Genomic DNA, 8,993 nt, shown 5'->3' with positions numbered 1-8,993 from the left:
TTTAGCATTACAGGAATTCAATGGTGTCATTTTGAGCGTTCTTAAATTATTTTCAGATTATCTAGGAAGCATGAAAATATCACAAAATTGTTTTGATATTTTGATAAGTGTATAAATATATTACATCTTTATTTTGCAGTGAAAGTAGTAAAATGTTTTAATGTTGTTACATTGGCAGTGATTTCTTGATTTTATTATTTAAAGTTATAGAAATTTAGGGGTTGAAACTGAGACTAAATTCTACAAAAACACAAGAATACAATTAAAATTAACTAGCCAGAACCCTGCTAATACTTTTGTTATAAAATATTGAACTGAACTATTTTAACATCTTTAATGTTGAAACCTAAGTGGTGCATAGACTTCACACATCTTGCATTTTCTAGATAGAATCTAGAGTTGTTCAACATTTTTAAATACCTCTCTGGTTTTCTTGGCTAGCTCACCTGCATAATGAAATATATTATTTGTAAGGCAATTCTTTCAGTGGTGGTCTTTGAACAGTAGAGTCTTATGTTCATGTGTCTGAAAAAGTCTACCATATTTTACCATGTATAATGCTCACTTTTTTGCCCAAATTTTTGAGGGAAAAATAAGGGTGCCCATTATACATGGGTATAATGATTACCTACCATGGGTGAAGTAATGGATATCCTGTATATAATGCACACAAAAATGTGGGTGCACATTGTACATGGCAAAATACGATATTTCTTTTTTATTTTTATTTTTTTAAATATATTTTATTGATTATGCTATTACAGTTGTCCCATTTTCCCCCCTTCACCCTGCACACCCCCTCCCACCCACATTCCCCTCCTTTAGTTCATGGCCATGTGTCATACTTGTACGTTCTTTAGCTTCTACATTTCCCATACTATTCTTGCCCTCCCCCTGTCTATTTTCTACCTACCTTCTATGCTACTTATTCTCTGTACCTTTTCCCCTTCTCTCCTCCTCCCACTCCCCTGTTGTTAAACCTCCATGTGATCTCCATTTCTGTGGTTCTGTTCCTGTTCTAGTTGTTTGCTTAGTTTGGTTTTGTTTTAGGTGTGGTTGTTAATAATTTTGAGTTTGCTGTCAATTTACTATACATGTTTTTGTCTTCTTTTTCTTAGATAAGTCCCTTTAACATTTCATAAAATAAGGGCTTAATGATGATGAACTCCTTTAACTTGACCTTATCTGAAAAGCACTTTATTTGCCCTTCCATTCTAAATGAAAGCTTTGCTGGATAGAGCAATCTTAGATGGAGGTCCTTGCCTTTCATGACTTGGAATACTTTTTTCCAGCCCCTTCTTGCCTGCAAAGTCTCTTTTGAGAAATCAGCTGACAGTCTGATGGGAACCTCCTTTGTAGGTTACTGTTCCCTTATCTCTTGCTGCTTCTAGGATTCTCTCCTTCATTTTAATCTTGGGTAATGTAATTATGATGTGCCTTGGTGTGTTCCTCCTTGGGTCCAACTTTGGGACTCTTTGAGCTTCCTGGACTTCCTGGACATCTATTTCCTTAGTCAGATTGGGGAAGTTCTTTATTATTTGTTCAAATAATTTTTCCACTTGTTGCTCTTCCTCTTCTCCTTCTGGTACCCTTATAATTCAGACAAAGGAATGTTTAAAGATGTCCTGGAGGTTCCTAAGCCTCTCATTTTTTTAAATTCTTGTTTCTTCATTCTTTTCTGATTAGGTGTTTCTTTCTTCCTTCTGGTCTACTCCATTGATTTGAGTCCCAGTTTCCTTCCCATCACTGTTGGTTCCCTGTACATTTTCCTTTATTTCACTTAGCATAGCCTTCACTTTTTTATCTAATTTGCAACCAAATTCAACCAATTCTGTGAGCATCCTGATTACCAGTGTTTTGAACTGTGCATCTGATAGGTTGGCTATCTCTTCATCACTTAGTTATATTTTTTCTGGAGCTTTGATCTGTGTTTTCGTTTGAGCTATTTTTTTTTTTTTTGTCTCGACATGCCTGTTTTGTAATGAAGGGCGGAGCCTTAGGTGTTCACCCGGGCAGGGAAACCCAGGTCACTATGTTGTGATAAATGTGGGGCAGGGATCCAAGAGGGAACAGTGGCACTTGCTCCACTCTGCCAGGGTTTAGTCACTTCCCCCGCTTCCCCCAAGCAAATTGGGCCCTTCTGGTGCTGATTCCCGTGTGGGTGGGTTTGTGTATGTTCCAGGACCCTTTGGGTCTCTCCAGTGTGAGGCTGGGAGTTTCTCCCGGCACCTCAACCCCCACAGGTGTTTTTAGTTGATGTTTTGAGGCTTTATTTGCCCACGCTGGGACCCTGGGTTATGTGGTGTGTCTTGCTCTGCAGTTTCACCTGGTTTATCGGCATGAATGTGGGACTGTCTGGTCCGTCAGCCTCCTTGTGCGCAGCACTCCTCCACAATCCGCCGCCTCACTGGTCCGCCAGCCGCCACCTGAGTGCCCGGGGTCCACCAGCTGCTGCCTTGTGCACCCGGGGTCCGCCAGCTACTGCTTTGCCGGGACCCCTCTCAGCCTGGCCGCCCAACTTTGCCCCTCCTACCACTCTGGATGAATGTGTCTACTTTAACTCCTTGGTTGTCAGACTTCCATACAGTTCAATTTTCTGTCAGTACTGGTTGTTTTTTGTTTCTAAATTATTGTCCTTATTTTGGTTGTGCGAGGAGGCACAGTGTGTCTACCTACATCTCCATCTTGGCCAGAAGTCTGGTATTTCACTCTTGAGGAACAGTTTAGCAGACCATAGAATTCTAGGTTCACAGTGTCCTCTCTACTGCCATCACTTTGAAGATTTTTAAATCTTTGTCTTGTCATTTAATGTTGCAGATGTCAAGTCTACTATTGGTGTGATTTTCTTCCCTTTGTAGACAGTTTTTCTTTTCTCTCCAGGAACTTTATATGATTTTCTTTTTATTCCCAAGGTTTTTCATTTCCACTTTAAATTATAGGTTTGTTTTTAATTTTCTTGCTTGGTATTTGGTATGCATTTTCAATTTGTGGACTCATGTCTTCAATTTGGGAAGATTCTTAAATCTGGCTGCATATTGGAATCATATAGGAATGTATATAGATACTCTGATGCCTGGCTCAAATCCCCAGAGACTCTCATGTGATTGATCTAGAGTGTGTCCTAAGTGTTCAGAGTTTTAGAAGTTCCTCAGGTGATTCTAATGTGCAGTTCATGTTGCCAATTACTGGTGTAGATACATGTAAGAGAAAGTTGAGGGTGAGAGAGTAGTGACTTTGGAAATGAAGAGTGAGACACATTGAGCTAAATTTTGGATTGAATCATCTGAACTTGGTGACTTTAATGTGAAGGTTAAGGATGAAGAAGTATCAAAGGTAACTTAATTTTTCTTTCTTGGGAAAGTAGGTAGGTGGTATTTCCATAAAGGCAAAAAGAAGTATGCAGAGAAGTAGATGAATGGATAAAGTTACTGAGTTGAGTTTATGTTGAAGTTGAGATAGGTAGGAGACATCTGGTAAAGATGAGTCATAATGAGTTGGATATTTGAGTTATCAGCATTTGGCAGATATAAATGAAGTTCTAGGAGTGGATAAGATCATGTAGGGAGCACGTTACAGTGAAAAGGGACCAGATCTGAGGCACACTGGCTTGTTGGCAGAGGAACTGGTGAAGGAAATAAAGGAGGTGTGTTCAGGAGTAGGAGGGAAAACAGAAGAGTGCTATGAATAAAGCTAAGGCAGGAGAGAGTTTCACGCAAAGGCTAATTGGTAGTATGAAGTGCAGTTGGAAGAAATAATTAACCTTAGAGATAAAGGAAGTAATATCTTGTAGGGAACCATTTCCCATGTGTGGAAATGTAGCTCAGCACACATGTGGAGAACCAGTAGGGAGTGAGTGGCACACAGGACCACACCCATTGAGAGGTTTTCACTTGGGGAATCAGGCCTGCATTGTACCTAAGCTGTTATGAGGCTTGCTTTTGCTAAAACTCCCTCACCCTGAACTGAGGCAGCAGGTGCTTATTGTAACTTCCTAAAGTCTGTATTAAACCTTCCAAGTATGGAGTGTAACCGGTTCAACCACTTTTCCCCTTGTTATGCAACATCCTTCTCTTTGATGTAATTAGCAACATTCCTTCCTTTATTATCGGTGAGAGGTAGTCACCTGCAGGAACCTGTGCATAGTCAATGAGGACTACCCTCCATGTAATGTACCCAGAGAAGCAATAGAGGCCTGTCCAGGCATGGGCTGGGGCCCTCTTGTGCGCTTGCGCGCTCTCTCTCTCTCTCTCTCTCTCAGAGAGTGGCCATGCCGCCCCTTTTTCTCCGCAGAAGAAATAGGGAAATCCTTTTTCTCTACAGGATTTCTGTAGTCCGTGTGTATTTGTCTCGTGGCTACAATGCACGGATCCTGCCAGCTAGGATCCACATCAGTATCTGATGTTTTACGTTGAAAATGCTTTTTTTAACCTGTTTTACCTTAACATTTAAAATATAAATTAATAGCTTACAAAATATATTTAAGAAAAGCCTGACAATATACTAAGTCATTTATTGTGAGTGAGAGGAACTGGAGGCAGCTAGAGATTTTGAAAGAATGGTGGAGATTTGGACACCTGTGAAGAAGGGACACAGGAAATGACTAGAGATGAAAGAATCGCCAGACAGTTTTGAGGCCATCAGGGACCCAGGTGAAACTAGAGATCAGATCAGTTTGGAGCCAATTGACATGACTATGCCCATCAAAGTGGGCTCAGTAGCTGAGGAATTTAGGCCAATTGTGTTGAAGTAGATTGGTTGTAGTTGGGGATTCATTCATTGGTGATGTGGCACAAAACTATGTGAAAAATCAATGGAGGATCCAACTGAAGATCAAGAGATTTATTGTGGGATTCAGGAAAATTGGAGAAGGAAGTTGAATCAGCAGAGGTGACCTGACAGCATGACAGAACAGGGTGAGGTAAAAGGACAGCAAGTCTTAAGATTAAAACTCTTTAATAGGAAGGGTGATAGGTTTGGAGTTCTATAGTCACAGAGGAATTCAGTGCAACATTTCCAGATCTTGAGGTCCAGGGAGTGGTCATAACTGTTTTTATAGTTTACTGAAGTGGGTGGAGATGAACAGCAGTGGAGTAGAGTTCAAAGGCCTGTATTACTAACTGTGAATACCAGTACTAGTATTTCTTGGAATGATCCACAGGTCAGATGGAAGGGTCTCATCTATGACCATTTAAATGAAATACTTATTCAGCTGCCTTGATTGTATAGGCATACCTTGGAAACGGTATGGGTTTGGTTCCCAACCACCATAATAAAGCCAGTATCACAGAGAGAGTTATGTGAATATTTTGTTTCCTCAGTGCCTATAAAAGTTATGTTTATACTAGACTGTAATCTGTTAAGTGTGCAATAGCATTATGTATAAAAAAAGCACATGCCTTACTTTAAAAATGCCAAATTTTTATTGCTAAAAAAATTGCTAACCATTTGACCCTTCAGCAAGTCATAATCTTTTTGCTGGTAGAGGGTCTTGCCTCATTGTTGTTGAAAACACAGCATCTGTGAAGCACAATAAAGTGAAGTACAATAAAACAAGGTATGTCTGTATTGGGGTTTTAATTAGAGCTTCTATTCACCTCCTTTTATTTATTTTTAGTATTTTTTCATTGTGCTAGGTGTTCTGAAATTTTCCCATAGGTTGTTTAGGAGTGGATCTTTTCCCATTAATCCTGTTTGTTCAGATATTTCTTTAATTCTGGGCAATTAAATTTGTCTTTGCTTTTATTATTCCTTTGTTCACCCCCCCCCCAAAAATTTCTTTATTCAGGAGATCTTTGACCTTTTGTTTGTGTTTTCTATGTATCCCTTAGCTTTTCTCTGTTGTGCTACATTCTGGGGTTTGCTTAAGTGGATCTTCTGGCTCCAGAAGTTGCTCTTCAACTATAGCCATTCAGTGTTCAGACCATCAGTTGAATTTTTAATTTCATTGATCACAATTTTAATTTCTAAGATCTCTTTTTTTGTGTGAATGTGGAAGTGTGTTGTCATTCTTGTATTTTCTGAGGATATTAATTCTTCTAAATTTCTACACTCTTTTAAAGAATGATTGTAGGGGAGGGAAAGATGAACCTGACCAGCCTTATCTCTGGATGTAAAGGCTCCCTGATTTGCTCTGGGCACACTGCCATGCCCCTCTGACCTAATGCTCACACTTACACTCGCCTCTGCAGGTAGATGCTGTGTTGTCTGCTGAGTCCAAGGTGGGTCAGTGGAAGTGTGAGGGGTTGACCAGATAGCTGCTTCTGCAGGAGGCTGCTCAAACCTGTCAGATCATTTGTTTTTGTCATTTCCAGCTCTGGGCATCAACCACCTCTGAGCTTTGAATGTCCCTGGTTTCATATTTAGCAAGTCTTCTCCTGAGTGTTTTGTGTTTCAGTTTCTCTCCATCTATCTACTCTCAATGTTTTTTTGCTTTCAGGGATTTCTTGTAGTGTCAAATCAATGGAGGATACTTTTCCTTATTTGGCAGAATAGTTGTGGATTTCTTTTCTTTTTAAAAATCTATTTTCTTGTTATTTCCATGGATTTGGGAAGGAAACAGGAGCTGTAGCTTGACTAGTCTGTTGCCCTGATTCAGCCTTCCCCACCATTATTGTATACCATATAATCATGTCATCTGCCTGATCATTTGTCTTTACATTTCAAAAACATAATTTAGTTGAGAGCTGAGGTAAATAGATGAAGTCTGTGGTTTCTTACTTGGTTTCAGTAAAAATTGGGGCATAGAGATTTTTCTCCCTTGAAATACATTTAGTTCATTGAGTTCATTGTGCCAGGAAGGATAGTGTACTAGAATCTGTTTTTTATGTATGCCTCTTTTCTTTTTTATCACTGATGAAATCTGTGAAACCTGTCATTTTTCTTTGTGACTTGTAAGACAGATTTTCCAGGGTATGTCAACTGTTCTGAAGACAATGTTGTTAAGTATCAGATTTGGCAGATTTGATAGATAACGATGTGCCTGGGAAAGACTTGGCTATTGATGAGCCCCGTGTCAAAATGATCACCATATATGGACAATTTTCCCTCTCACCATTTCTCTGGTTACTGCCTCTGAGGATTTTCATCAATAAGGGGCAGTTTTGATTCCACATTGAAATTGTGTGCTGGTGCAACTGTGTCCTATTCTGCTTTTCCATGCTAGGGTTTGTGACTGCTAATGTGCTGTGGCCTCCCCAAAGGTGTGTTTCAAAAGTAATGAGCATCCTGTTAAGAAAAATAATTGCCTTTTAAAAACAGTCCTGTTTTATTATGGTTCTGAGAACAAATTCATCCAGCTCTACTGTGTTTCCATGAGATTGTTCATTTTCAAGATTTGTTTCTTCCAGAAACACTTCTTTAGGAAAATGTGATCATGGACTGATTCACTGTGGTGAGCAATTGAGTAGACAGAGGAAAGAAAGAATTCAAGGGCTGCATCTGTTTGTTTTAGAAGAAAAGTTTCTAAAATACATTACCTGGGAATTTCTGCTATTGAACAAAACTCATTTTATTCTCTTTATAGTCATCATATGTCACTCCTAGATTTTCCAGGAATGTCTGCTCAACCAAAGTATGATGGCAGCAGTTCTGTTTTGAAGCAAGTCTTTCTGCTTTTATAAAAGCTTGAGAATTTCCAGCAGGACATTATAGAAAGACAAAGTGCTCCCCCTTCATCTTAGGATCAGTTGGATGCAGCTGCTGTGCAGTCTCTGCCACTCGGCCTGGGAAGTTTGCAGACTGACAAACAGCAGATAAAGTATAAAGATGTGTGTAAAGACAGATCTTAGTGGGATTTTTTATGCCTGAGACCTAGTGTGTGTCAATATGCCTGTGCAAGAGAAAGCAGAGCAGTATATGTTGAAGCAGCTCTTTTTTCAAGTTATATATAAAATACATAATGAAGTTAAGTCAGGTTCAGCTTTTTATCCCAGAAAAAATAAACTAGTGATCCTTAGAAGTTTGTTAGGATTAGTCCTGGTCCTATGGCCCCAACTAACTGCAAAGGGACTGGGATGTGTGAGGCCTCCCCCAAGGGGCAGAAGCACCAGCCAAGTACAGGTGATCACTGGTAATGTCTAACACAGTTGGAGTAGTGTTTTGTAGCACTCTTTTTACTACTAGAATATTTTTCTTCCTAGATGATTCATGGTGAACACAACTATAAGAAAATAAAACATTGTTTTTGGTGGTAAATTAAAAGTACAGTCTTTAAAATATATAAAATATAAACTCTATTCAAATCCTTGAAAGGTGGGAAAGAAGAAAAGTGTTTGCTTTTGTCTTTTTTCATCATCTGAAAGGAGAAGTGAGGGGGCAGGAATGATTCAAGCTTTGCCTTTGTGTCTCCCATGAACATCTTCACCACACACCTGCAGATGTTGGCCAGTTTATAGCTGCCATGTCCACGTTTCCCTGAATGGCAGGACCATGTTTCAAACCCTGTTCTGACTTCACTGTAAAGGCCTAGGACTTTCTACCACACTGTACTGTCTGCAAGTTCCTGCAAGTGGTTCTTTATATGCATTTCCAACAGATTTCTAAAGCCATCATTTCAACTAAAGTTGACTTGGCACTGTAGGTGTTGCTGATGTGAATGCACACTTGACTTCATAGACACATGTTTAATATGTTACTTCACTCTGGAGTCTGGGTTCTTTTGAAAGTTAATATAAGCCTTCTTAGAAATAGCCTAATGACTTCAGCCCTCAGTGATGCCTGGACTTGGACCTTGAGCCTCCCAGTAACAGATGTTCTGCTGCAGCCTCCACAGGCACAGTCCCATATGGAAATCTGACAGAACAGAAGGAGATAAATTTTTTGAACAGGTTTGATTTCTGACCTTTTAAAAAGTTCAATGTGAGAGAAATCTGTGAATTATTGTGCTGGTTGGTATAGTTTTTGATGTGCCCTGTAATACATAAGTACAGGCCTTGTGGGATCCATGCAAATGGGTTGTATAGATGGTACTCTCTGTACCATCCTTTGCCTGTGGG

Source organism: Phyllostomus hastatus, unplaced genomic scaffold (genome assembly GCF_019186645.2).
Source record: "Phyllostomus hastatus isolate PE091 unplaced genomic scaffold, TTU_PhHast_1.1 phas_scaffold_60, whole genome shotgun sequence".
In the NCBI taxonomy this organism is placed as follows: Eukaryota; Metazoa; Chordata; class Mammalia; order Chiroptera; family Phyllostomidae; genus Phyllostomus; species Phyllostomus hastatus.
Note: the sequence above shows the minus strand (reverse complement) of the source record.